This window comes from Helianthus annuus, chromosome 13 (genome assembly GCF_002127325.2).
Source record: "Helianthus annuus cultivar XRQ/B chromosome 13, HanXRQr2.0-SUNRISE, whole genome shotgun sequence".
In the NCBI taxonomy this organism is placed as follows: domain Eukaryota; kingdom Viridiplantae; phylum Streptophyta; class Magnoliopsida; order Asterales; family Asteraceae; genus Helianthus; species Helianthus annuus.
The window spans coordinates 138,550,840-138,563,774 of record NC_035445.2 but is presented as its reverse complement, the minus strand read 5'-3'; the positions used below and the strand labels follow the sequence as shown (position 1 = coordinate 138,563,774).

Sequence of the window (12,935 nt, the reverse complement as noted above, 5' to 3'; positions counted from 1 at the left end):
ATATCCATTTATAATTAAAATCTCAAAACATGAGAGACTAAAAAGGGAAAAACTGAAAGTTGAATTATTAAATGAAAACAAAACACAACACACACTAAGTGTGTGTGTTCTGGAACAAATAAGAGAAACACAAGGGAGCCAAAACCCTTGTTAATCCAATATCATCAAATTGAAGGATGAATTAGGGCTCAAACTCACAAATGTACTTGAATTAACGATCACCCAAGCTAGGGGATCATAAGGTATGTAGAATTTTGATGTTTGTTGAAGTTGTGAAATTTGATGACCATCACAAGTTGTGATTTATGTATGAATCGTAGAGGTTATGGCTGGATTTGAGATGTATGCTTGCTTAGGAACAAACCCTAAGTGAAAATTTTGAGTAAATTGCTATGATTTAGGTGTTTGGATGAATTACTACACCTTGTTAAATGGGTTTGATAATATGATGAAGTTAATGTTAAACTTGTGTTTAGAATCATCATATATGGTAGTAACATGAAGACACTTAACCAATTTAGGTGTTTGAATATATGATCATACTTTCCATGAAATGGGTTTTTGTATGATATAACGAAATTGATGTTAAAATCATGTTATAGATGCTTGAAATCATTATGTGTATATGAATGGTTAAAATCTTTGTTTAAGTTTAATGTTTGAGTAATTTTCATACACATGATGCAATAGGTTGTTTCATGGTGATGAAACAATCCCTATGTTCTCATATATGAAAGGATAAACTAGCATACAATGAATATAAATTATGTTAATGTGATGTTAACAATCATATGAACCAGGTTAATAAACGTAGTTATAATGGTTGCCTAAGAATAGTGCCCACCGGGTAAATAATGAAATGCCTAAATGAGTTGTTGAACTTATTTGTTGGTTGTATGTGTTAATAGACAGTTGACTGTTTGAAAGTCAAACTGATCTATAATAAGACAATTATCAAAGGTTTCAAATACTAAACACCTTGTCACAAAATCAAATTAAACACAAATGTGTAAACCATAGAGTTCTTACAAAAATCTATACCGGGGTGAAACCAAGGAGACTAGCCGCTCATGGTTGAAGGAACGTGATCACCGGATGGAGAACACGAACACCGAGCCATGACCTTGAGTCTTGGAGGAAGGATGAAGGTTAGGGTTTAGGGTTGAATGGTGAGTGTGGATGGATGAGGATGATGGTGGAAAGGTTGTTGATGATGGTGATGGTGATGGTGGATTAGGGTTAGGAATTGTTATTGATGATGAGTTAGAGGTTAGAGGTAGGTTAGAGGTGAAGGAGATGATGTTAGATGGCCCCAAGATGTGTCTTTCAACTCCCCAAACTCCTAACTCCTTGAAATAGGGTCAAAATAATCAATATAACTCGTCCCCAACCTTGGAATTCGAATTTCAGCGTCCATCGTCAGGGGAGGGCGTCGCGGACGGCCCTTGGTTGTTTAGAAACTCTCCGACGCGCAATTCTACTGTCTACTCACTTTTTACGCGACGGAACAATCTGGGGGGCGTCGGCGACGGCCTCTCCATTTCGTGTTTTCTCTTTTTTTCCATTTCTCGCTCCCGGTTGATCCGTTTTCCGTCCCGATGCTCCGTATAGCTCCCGAATAGCTCCTTAAACTCCGTCAGACCTGTAAAACACAATCCCAATCAAAAGTAGGCTATTCGAAAGTTATGTAAAAACATCAACTTAAACATGCTAAAACACCGGTTTTCGACCACGTATCACATCCCCACACTTGTCTTTTGCTTGCCCTCAAGAAAATCTGTTTTTCACTTTCACGTGGGTCGAACGAAAAACACACATCCCATTCTCGAGACATAAGTTAAGGTCCAATGTCTTACTCGTTCATGATGTTTACAATTTTCAAAACATTTAGCGGTAAAGTGAATAATCGCATAAAGATGGTTACCCAATATTAACCCGCCATTGAAACTAACAAATCATGCACATCCCTCGCAATGTTCTCTCCACTCGGTTCAAAAATTGACTAAAAAATGATGCATTAGCACTTTTTAAATAATCACTTAAACCGATTAGAACACATACCCGCATAAGCTTGCAACTCAATCATTCTCCACCACTGAACACGACTACAAAGCACAAGTCAAAAGGGCTTTAAACGGTTGTAACGGGGCTAGGCTAAGGGTATGGAATATGATAATTTTAAGGTGGTTAAGGTGATGAAAACTCGATTTTTATTACAAAACAACTACTCTAAACACAACTAATTACAAACATCGAACTAGAAGGCAACAGTTTCCGCCTTTTATTCAACAAACTATAAACACATATTTTTGTATTTTTCTCAACAATTTTCTTGTTTTTTTCACGACGTTTTCGGTTTTTTTTTTTTATAATGAAAGACACAACTTTACAAACAAACTAATCCTAACATCGAATTTTCATCACACAGGTTAAAAATAAAAGGTTTAATGGTCATAGGCTAAATAGGTTGGTCAAACAAAAGGTTTTGGCTCAAAGTTGGCGACTAGGGGATTTGTTTGGGTAAGGATAGATAAATGGTGTAAAAGGGAAAAGGTTTACCTAATGCCTTAATCATTCTTGTGCTTGTATTCGGTCTATGGTCTTAAACATATCAAAAGTTGCAAGTTCTACAATACGCGACTAATGGTCCACTCAAACAAACAGTACATATATATATATATATATATATATACATATGGGAAAGATAAATCGAAAACCCATGTGAGTTGAGAAAACCCAAATAAACCCTATGTAACATTTTTAATTTTTTCTAAAAAAATAGGGAATGTAATATAAATGTACACGGACCTATTTATGAAAAAAATGAAAAAAAAGCTTACTAGTTTTTTTTTAAAAAAATGGTTGAAACTTTGTATGTTACATTTTTTTGGACATATATATTATGTAACCTGAAATTTTTAACATTTAAAAAAAAAAAACTACATGGCTTTTTTTTGTGTTTCTTTTTTAAAAATGTGTAAATATATGTATATTACATTTCCTATTTTTTTTAGAAATGTTTCTTGAGTTTACATGGGTTTTTTACAAAGGTTTTCTGAGTTTTCTCAACTCAAGTGGGTTTTCGATTTATCCTTCCCATATATATATATATATATATATATATATGATATGTAAAAGTAGCTCAAATTCTCACGTAATAAGGGTATGGTATGTGATGTGCATAATGTATTAGTTTCTTAGGCGGATTATTCCCAAATAACCACCCGCTAAATACCCGTCATGTTAATAACTTGAACTTGACCATAACAAAAGACCAAATGGGTTGTGTCATCCCTCATTGACTTAGTTATTTGTGCTTTTTAGATTACTAAAACAAAGACATTTTGAAAAAAAATTGAAAATTCCCCCCATCCCCACACTTGAGGTCAACGTTGTCCTCAATGTGTAGTGTTTAAATGAAAGGGTCAAAACCGAAAACTTTTTCTCCCCATCCCCACACTCGAGGTCAACATTATCCTCAATGTGTAAGAATGGGGCTTTTAAAACGCCCAAGGGATGTGACACGACCAAACGCCCAAAATTTCACCCCGTTCAATAATATACAAATTACATTCCACTTATTAACTAACTAAAAATCAAAGAAAAAGAAACGAATGCACCTGGGTTTTTCTTGTTCCTCATGTGCTCTTCACTCTTCAATAAAAATGGTCGTCTCACGAACATAGTGTACCTGCAAATCTAAACCCTTGTGTAGAAGCATGCTTCTCACTACCATCAAAATTTGTTAGTTACCGTTCTACCATTTTTATAAAAGATTTACCAAGTCATTTGTTATTTCAATTTGATTTTGTGGAAAAATAATTTACAACAGCAACAAACCTAACTCACTTTCGTAGGAATCACGGTTGCATTTAGCGTATGCAACAAGCCCTTTTAAACCTCCCGATAGCTCGGGAGGACGAGTAAGTCTCGTGAGGGTTATATAGGGAACACACCCACAACGTTCATTTATCTAAGAAAACAGATACAATAAAAATAAAACGAAAAATAATACAAAATATACAACAATCATACCTGATTTACCTCTCATGGTGGTCTAAGTGAACATTTGCCTACCGAGTTTCCAACATATGCTCGGTAGTTGGCATGCCGAATCTACTCTCTTTTTCTTTTACTCGGCATGCATATTAAACAACTTTGGGGCCGCTTCTTAACAAACTGTCCAATGTCTTACAACGCCAACTTTCGAATCCTTATGCCTGAACCCTCATCCCTAACTTTGTTGGTTGGAGTAATAAGTATGGGAGAAGGGTAAGGATGAACTTGGGCTTCTTTCGCCTCTGACTCATTTTCTGGTGTTATGTCTATAGTTCGGTTTAAACATTCAGTTTCCTGCTCCAGAAGATCGATAACCTCTTTCACCACATCACCATCAACCACAACACCATTAGCCAACTCATCCCGCTCGTGTTTAATTTGGGCTATTTCCTCCGCTATTTGACCCACTTGCATCACCAATACTTCATGAGCTTTATATCTCAACCATTTGCTTTCTTCATATCTTTGATATCCTCGTGATATTCTTTCACCATGTTTATGAGAGCATCAAACTTGGAATGCATCGAATCTTATGGGTCCTTGTATGCAGACTGATGGTATTCATGGTAGTAATCGACGTACTCCTCCCGGTAACTTGAGTAATGTGGCACCTCTTGTTCATAATTTTTGTAATCCCACTCTTGCTCGTAATGGTAATCTGTATCGGGGTGGTAGTATTCTTGACGATTTGGTGGTGGATATGGTTTAACGTATGGATAATGTGAGGATGGACCTTTGAGATCTTCATATTCCGCCCTCCCATATCCGTACCATCCGATGAAAGAGTCTTCGGAATCCTTGTATTCTTGAACCTTCTCATAGAAAACAGAACAATCCTTTAATAGATGTTCTTGGCTCCCGCAACATTCACACGAGTCATCATCTACCCAATCCATATTGAAAAATGATGCTTACAAAACATGTACTTGCATAAACAAGCTTAACTACCCAAAGTATAATCATAGAAATATAAGAAAGAAAACTAAAAACTAAAATTGAACAGGCAATGAAATACTAAGCGCACTAGCACCCCGGCAACGACGCCATTTTGACAGATCGTGTCGTCCCGATCAGTCAAAAACCCAATTAACCTATGTAGTTAGGGTAAGTTATATCGTATCCACAAAGAGCATGTGGTCAGTATTGCACGACCTGTTCGATTAGTTAGACTATTTACAAAAATGTACAAAGTAATTACGAAGCTTGCAAATTTTCTTTATTTGTTTGATTTAAAAAGAGTCGGAGTGAACCGACAAATTGCTATTATCTAAAACAATGGTTTATTAACTAAGATTGCAAAACTTACTAAGTGGTTGAAAACAAAATTTAGAAACAAGTTCCACACTCGATTCGATAATTGTAAGACCTAGGGTTCCTACATGTTTTAACTTGATTCAGTTGCATATAGTGATTAACGAATTTAGTGTCACGTGGCTTAGGTGCCAAAAGCTATCAACGTCATAGACAACGGACCGAAATTCACTTCTTTACCAAGAACATGTAAATCCTAACCTAAGATAAGGCATAATTGCACATAACCATTTCGCAAAGTCAAATTTTATCATCACTCGACAATTTACGAATTCGAAACAAATGCAAGACAATTATCAAAGGTTTCAAATACTAAACAACTTCTCACAAAATCAAATTAAACATAAATGTGTAAACCCTAGAATTCTTACAAAAATCTATACCGGGGTGAAACTGAGGAGACTAGCCGCTCATAGTTGAAGGAACGTGATCACCGGATGACGAACACGAACACCGAGCCATGACCTTGAGTCTTGGAGGAAGGATGAAGGGTAGGGTTTAGGGTTGAATGGTGAGTGTGGATGGATGAGGATGATGGTGGAAAGGTTGTTGATGATGGTGATGGTGATGGTGATGGAGGATTAGGGTTAGGAATTGTGATTGATGATGAGTTAGAGGTTAGAGGTAGGTTAGAGGTGAAGGAGATGATGTTAGATGGCCCCAAGATGTGTCTTTAAACTCCCTAAACTCGTAACTCCACGAAATATGGTCAAAATAATTAATATAACTCGTCCCCAACCTTGGAATTCGAATTTCAGCGTCCATCATCATGGAAGGGCGTCGCCAACGGCCCTTGGATGTTCAGAAACAATCGGACATGCAATTCTACTATCTACGCACTGTTTACGCGGTGGAACAATCTGGGGGGGGGTGTCGACGACAACCTCTTTATTTCGTGTTTTCTGTTTTTTTCCATTTCTCGCACTCGGTTGACCCGTTTTCCATCCCGTTGCTCCGAATAGCTCCCGAATAGCTCCTTAAACACCGTTAGACATGTAAAACACAATCCCAATCTAAAGTAGGCTATTTGATGCGTGTTAGGTGTAATATATTTTAGGTGTATATTTTAAGCCTTTTTTACACTTTTTAGCCAAGTTCTAAATTTATAAAAACGATATTCAATAACACTAAACACACATATGGGCAAGTGCACCCATCGTGGACATAGTATAGTGTTGGTAAGATACTGAGGTCGTCCAAGGACACAAGAGCTTTTAGTACCGGTTTATCCTCAACGTCTAATCAAATCCAAATGTTAGAAAAAGGTTTTTAAACTAGAAAAATAAAACTAACTTAAATCCTGAAAATAAAATAAAAGTAAAAACAGATAGACAAGATGAATCACTTGGATCCGACTCGTTTGTAGTGTAACCTTTGATTATTTTCGCACTTTTGCACTTGTTTAAGATATTATCTTAGTTATTGTAGTAGGCCCCTCTTTTGAAGGCGACGTTACCCTCAACCCAATAGTTTGAGTCAGCAAGGATACAATCCTAAAGGGTCGGATTATTGAAAGATTACTAATTAAGTTATTAATGCATAATGTGGTAGGCCCCTCTTTTGAAGGCGACGTTACCCTCGGCTAAGTAGTCTGAGTCAGCAAGGATACAGTCCTAAGTAGCCGTGTTAAAGTTTTAATAGTAGTTTAACTTACGAGGGGTCAAAGAGTTTGGACCCCCGCCATCCAATACCGTTGGGTATTGAAGGAAGTCCTACTAAATTTGACCCAGGTCCTTTGCAGGATCTATACACTGAACAATGGCAAGACTTACCAAACCATTCCCTTAACCCCCGACCAGGTAGCCAACATACCTCCATATAGACCGTGGAGATATGAATGGTGAAAATCTTTTATTTTATATAGACAGTAAAATAATGCCAAGACACCACGGACAAACGATAAGGAAGAATCACCTTCAACATAAGAAACTAGTAATTAAAGTCATTAATACAAAACCAATTAAAAAGTGCAAAAGATTAAAAATAAAAAGTATTACACTAAACACTTGTCTTCACCAAGTGATGTAAGAGACTTAGGCAAACATGGCCTTTGATTGTCAAGAACTCTTACGATCAATCTTGGATCCCGAGACGACTGACACACTCTATGATGGACAATGGATGATGGTGGTGGATGATGGTGTTGTGATGGTGGTAGGTGGTGGGTGAAGTGTGAGAGAGGTGGTGTGCCAAGGGATGATTTGCAAGAGCTCCAAGCACTCCTATTTATAGGCTGAACAGAAGCTTGGGCACGGCCCCGTGTCCACTAGGCACGCCCCCGTGTCCATTCTCCTCTCTTTCTTCATTAAATGTAGTTTGTCTGCATTAGTTGACCACGCCCCCGTGTCCGCTGAGCACGATCCCGTGTGCAGAAGCATATCTGTACTATCAAGATTTGCCTGGATTTCGCGAATCTTATAGTTGACCACGACCTCGTGTCCGCTGAGCACGGCCCCGTGGTGGGCGATGGAAGCTTCTACAACTTTGTCTTTTCTGCTGACACTTGGGCACGCCCCCGTGCTCACTGAGCACGGGGCGTGTTCAGTCTTCTGTCTTCTTGTTTTGCTTGGGAAGATTCTGTCGGGAGGTCGGGCATGCCACGTTTGCTCCTTTTCTTGTATTTATGTTAGATTTAGCTTCCTTTTTTGCTTCTTTTGTCTATTTGAGCTCATTTAATCTTGAAAATACAAAAGGAAGACAAAAGCACACTTTTTCCAACATTAGTACTAAAAAGGGTTAGTTTTATGCCACAATTGATGTAATTTATATGTTGCATTTTGTGCACATCAAATACCCCCACACTTGAATCTTTGCTTGTCCTCAAGCAAAACTCTTTATAATGTGGCTTTTTTCACTCCCAAATGGAATGGGTAGAAGAGAAGGTTTTTTGGGCTTGTCATAGAGTGTCGGGATTTCCAAGATTCTTTATTAAGTTTTACTTTTATTTATTTACAAACCTATTTGTCATGATTTTTTAAAAACGTTTCATAAGATAAATTACTTATTAGGGCATAACATGCCTTCTTAAAATTCCATTTATATACAAGCTCACATACCTCACGGGGGATCACTCAACACTCGGCCGAAGGTGTATTTTTAGTGAATCACTCGAGAGCGGCATGGAACTTACTTCTACCATAAGCTTGCCAAGCAATCAATCCTCCTCCTTTTTAACTATATACCTTTGTAAATATCAAGAGGACTTTTAGGGTGAAGGGTTAGGCTTGGGCTAAAGGTGGGTGGTTGGGTTAGTGGTTAGTGAAAGGGAGAAAAGCGTAAAAAGCGTCGGTTTTTGAAAGACTTTTTATTTTTCATAATTTATTTTATTTTGATGAACCATTTCTTTCAAACGAAGTTATTTTTCATGAACTTGTTTGTTTATTCGGTTTCATCATCATTTTTTTTCAAGTCATAAGAAAAACCGAGCTTTGTTACTAAAAGAAAGGGTTAAAATAAAAAAAGGGTTTTTGTGGGTAAAAAGGGTGTTTGTTTTTGGGTTTAAGAAATGAAAAGGTTTAGGCTCAAAGGGGTTAACTAGGGGGATTTTGGGTAGGTGGTAAAAAAATTTTGAAAAATAATGGTGTAGAAAGAAAAAAGGGTTAGTCCTAATGCCTCCATCATTTACTTACTCGGGTTTAAGTTGGTAAGGATCGGGAATGCATTGTCGTGGCAAGTTCTAGAGTCATAAGAACCAAGCGGCTATTCACACAAGAAACGAAAAATGAGTATCTAGTGTAAAGATATGTATTTGTATGCTCAATAAAGGCTCAAAACTTACTTTTGTGGGAATGGGTTTTTATGTGATCAAGTATATATAATCAAATTTTAACTAAGCTTGTCATGCCGTTTCATAATTTTCTTATGTTGGTTCTTTTTATCACGACGCTATCGGTTGTAAATTTGTAAAATATAACCTTGTTTAGAACTTGAAATTCCCAACTTAAACCTAGACAAGTAAAAAGAAAATGAAAATTTTTGAAAAAATTTGGGGTGATTAGCGGTTCCAACAGAGTTTTGTGTAAGGCTTGTTAATTAGGACTTGCAAGATTCAAAGTTTTAGCATCCCCCCACACTTAAATTACACAATGTCCTCATTGTGTCTCAAAAATAAGTTTTTAGGTTGATTGAATGTGTAAAAAGGTGTTTAAAAGCAAAATTTTATGTTACTGGTACTCTAGACACGACCCCGTGGTGACCGGGCACGGCCCCGTGTTCAAGTGCCAGTAACAGAAGTTTGTAAAAAGAAAAAGAAGCTTGGACACGGGGGCGTGTTCAGTGAACACGACCCGTGTCCAGTTACCTGAACTGGGCGTTTTCTGCAGATTGTGCAGCACGGGGCCGTGTCGGGTGGACACGGGCCGTGCTGAACTTGCTGTAATGAAGAAATTTTTGTCGGATGGCCCTGTTTTTGTGCATGGGGTGCTGTTTCTCGTTTCCCTTGTTATCCTTCACCATCCCGAGTGTGTTTTATTTCTGAAAATTAAAATTAAACTAAAAGTTAATCTAAGCTAAACTAAGGATAGTTCCTCGGAATGCCTCCGTGGTGCACCACGTTTATAAGGGTCCTTGGCTAGACCTAAAGTCAAGTCACATGTTATCCGAGCGGGATGTTTTGCATCCCATGTTGCACCGTCGGAGAGTATCATCCAAACTCGAATCAATGAACTTCATGTAATTGACCGGGTCATCGTCCTCTACTCTCTTCCCAACCCCAAACTTCACTTCCTTATCCCCAAACTTCAAACTAAGTGTTCCGTCATTCATGTCTACCACTGCTTGTGTAGTGGCTAGAAATGGCCTCCCTAGTATGAGGGGGACTTCGGTGTCTTCTTCCATATCTAATATGACAAAGTCGGCCGGGTAGACGAAATTGTCGACTTTGACCAATAGATTTTCAGCGACACCTTGCAGGTATTTGACGGATCTATCGGCAAGTTGTATACTCATCTTGGTAGGGCTTGTTTTTCCTAGGCCGAGTCGTTTGAACATTGATGCAGGCATGAGGTTAATGCTAGCCCCAAGTTCGGCTAGTGCATTACGAATGGGGGATCCCCCGATCGAGCAAGGAATCGTGAAGCTTCCAGGATCAATCTTCTTCTGTGGGAGTTTGTTGAGTACGAGGGCGGAGCATTCTTCGCCTAAGTTAACTAATTGCAATGATTCGATTTCCCTTTTATGAGTGAGGAAGTCCCTCATGAATTTTGAGTATTTAGGCATTTGAGTTAGGACTTCGATAAATGGAATATTAACATGCAATTGTTTTAGTAAATTTTCGAATTTTGCGAATTGCTCATTGGTCTTTTGGCGAATTAACCTACTGGGGTATGGAACCGGAGGAGCCTTGGTAGGCTCTTGAATTGGAGGAGAAGCCTTTTCTTGTTGGGGTGATGTTGTGCTTCCCTCAGTTAGCGGTGGCGGAGCCTCTTCGGAACCCATGATACGATTTCTCAATGTTATGAGATGGACTTGTGCTTTTGGGTTTGTTTCGGTATTACTAGGTAACGCGCCTTGTGGTCTCTCGGAGAAATTTTGAGCAAATTGATTTATTTTTTTTCAATGTTTTGTATACTAGCTTGTTGATTTCTAAAATTCGATTCCAATTGTTGAAATCGATCTGAGTTTTTCTTTTTAGTATCGGAGATGAGGCGAGATACAGTATCTTTAAGCCTTTCTCATCCACCTTGTTGTTGAGATAAATTTTGTGACTCGTTTCTTGGTTGTTGAAAGTTTGTTCGTTGGTTTAGGTTTTGTTGGTTACTACTATTGCCGGGTTCTCTCCAACCAAGGTTAGGGTGGTTACGTCATCCTTGGTTGTAGGTACCCGTTGGAGGACCCGACGGCCTAGGTCTGTTATCAATGTAGTTTACCAACTCTTGTTGATCATCTGTTTCTTTCATACAACTCCAACTTTCATGTGGCCCACCACACCCTTCACAAGCCATAACCGAGACCGTTTTTGTCATTTCTAACTTTTTGATTTTTGAAGAAAGGGCCTCGATTTGGGCTTGTAAAGAAGTGCTTTCATCAACCTTATGGGCGCCCGGGGCAATAGATTTATTGCCTCGGGGAGTGTCCCACTGAAAATTGGTTTGAGCAATTTCCTCAATTTGATTGTATATTTCATGTGGGCAGCGATTACCTAAAAGTCCCCCGGAGCTAGAGTCAAGTGTTTGTCTTGTGTGTGGCAACAACCCATTGTAGAAACTGGATACTTGTTGCCATACCGCAAGACCATGATGAGGACACTTTCGCAATAGCTTCTTGAACCTTTCCCAAGTTTCATATATGGATTCCCCATCCTCTTGTGAATATGTATTAATTTCAGTCATTAATTTAGCCGTTTTAGCGGGAGGGAAATATTTATATAGAAACTTTTGGGCTAGTTCATCCCAGGTGTTTACCGAGCCAACTGGGAGGGCGTTGAGCCAAGCCTTTGCTTGGTCCTTTAACGAAAATGGAAACATCCAAAGGCGGATGGCGTCGTTTGATGCTCCATTGATCCGGAAGGTATCACAATTTTCTAAGAAATTAGTAATATGTAGATGGGGATCCTCGTCCGCAAGCCCATGGAAGGTTGCAGAGTTTTGAAGCATCTGTATCAAATGTGGCCGAAGTTCGAAGTTGTTAGCTTCGACATTCGGGGCATTGATAGGGCGTCGAGATTACCCACGGTGGGTCGTAGGTAATCCATGAGGGTACGTTGGTCCGCCATTGGAAGTGGGTCCCCCGAAACTTTCTCTTGGTTTTTTGCTTTAAGTCTTTTTCTGAGAAAGCGTTCGGGTTCTTCTAGAGGTTCTTTTATGTCTCTACTAGAACTGGAGCTCATACACTACGTAGAAAGTTCAGATGTGGTGCCTGGGTTCCAAGTCCTGCAATAAAAACAGAAAAGAATGTTGGTCAGAAAGTTCACCATGGCCCCGTACTCAGTGAACACGGCCCGTGGTCGGAGATACAGTGATTGTTTTCCGGATCCCTGTTACTGGGAAGTTGGACACGGCCCCGTGTTGCACCGACACGACCCCGTGCTCAGCTCTCTGTAACTCGGAAAATAAAAACTGCCAGTGACACTGCTGGGCACGGCCCGTGTCCGACCAGGCACGACCCGTGCTGAGCTCTGCAGAAGCTGAAAAATTTAGAAAATCCTAAAAAAATAAAAAAATGATTAGGCCGCTGATTCCTAACTTTCTTAAAATCCTTGTGTCCCCGGCAACGGCGCCAAAAACTTGATGCGTGTTAGGTGTAATATATTTTAGGTGTATATTTTAAGCCCTTTTTACACTTTTTAGCCAAGTTTTAAGCCCTCTTTTGAAGGCGACGTTACCCTCGGCTAAGTAGTCTGAGTCAGCAAGGATACAGTCCTAAGTAGCCAGGTTAAAGTTTTAATAGTAGTTTAACTTATGAGGGGTTCAAAGAGTTTGGACCCCCGCCATCCAATACCGTTGGGTATTGACGGAGGTCCTATTAAATTTGACCCAGGTCCTTTGCAGGATCTATACACTGAACAATGGCAAGACTCTTACCAAACCGTTCCCTTAACCCCCGACCAGGTAGCCAACATACCTCCA

At 39.1% G+C, this 12,935-nt stretch overlaps 1 non-coding gene across 1 annotated transcript; it reads left to right on the top strand.

The window, feature by feature from the left end:
• The first annotated feature begins 11,598 nt into the window (after nt 1-11,598).
• On the top strand, nt 11,599-11,705 carry LOC118486034. Its single transcript, XR_004877891.1, has one exon. It is a non-coding gene; the product is annotated as a small nucleolar RNA R71 (small nucleolar RNA).
• Nucleotides 11,706-12,935: the final 1,230 nt, after the last annotated feature.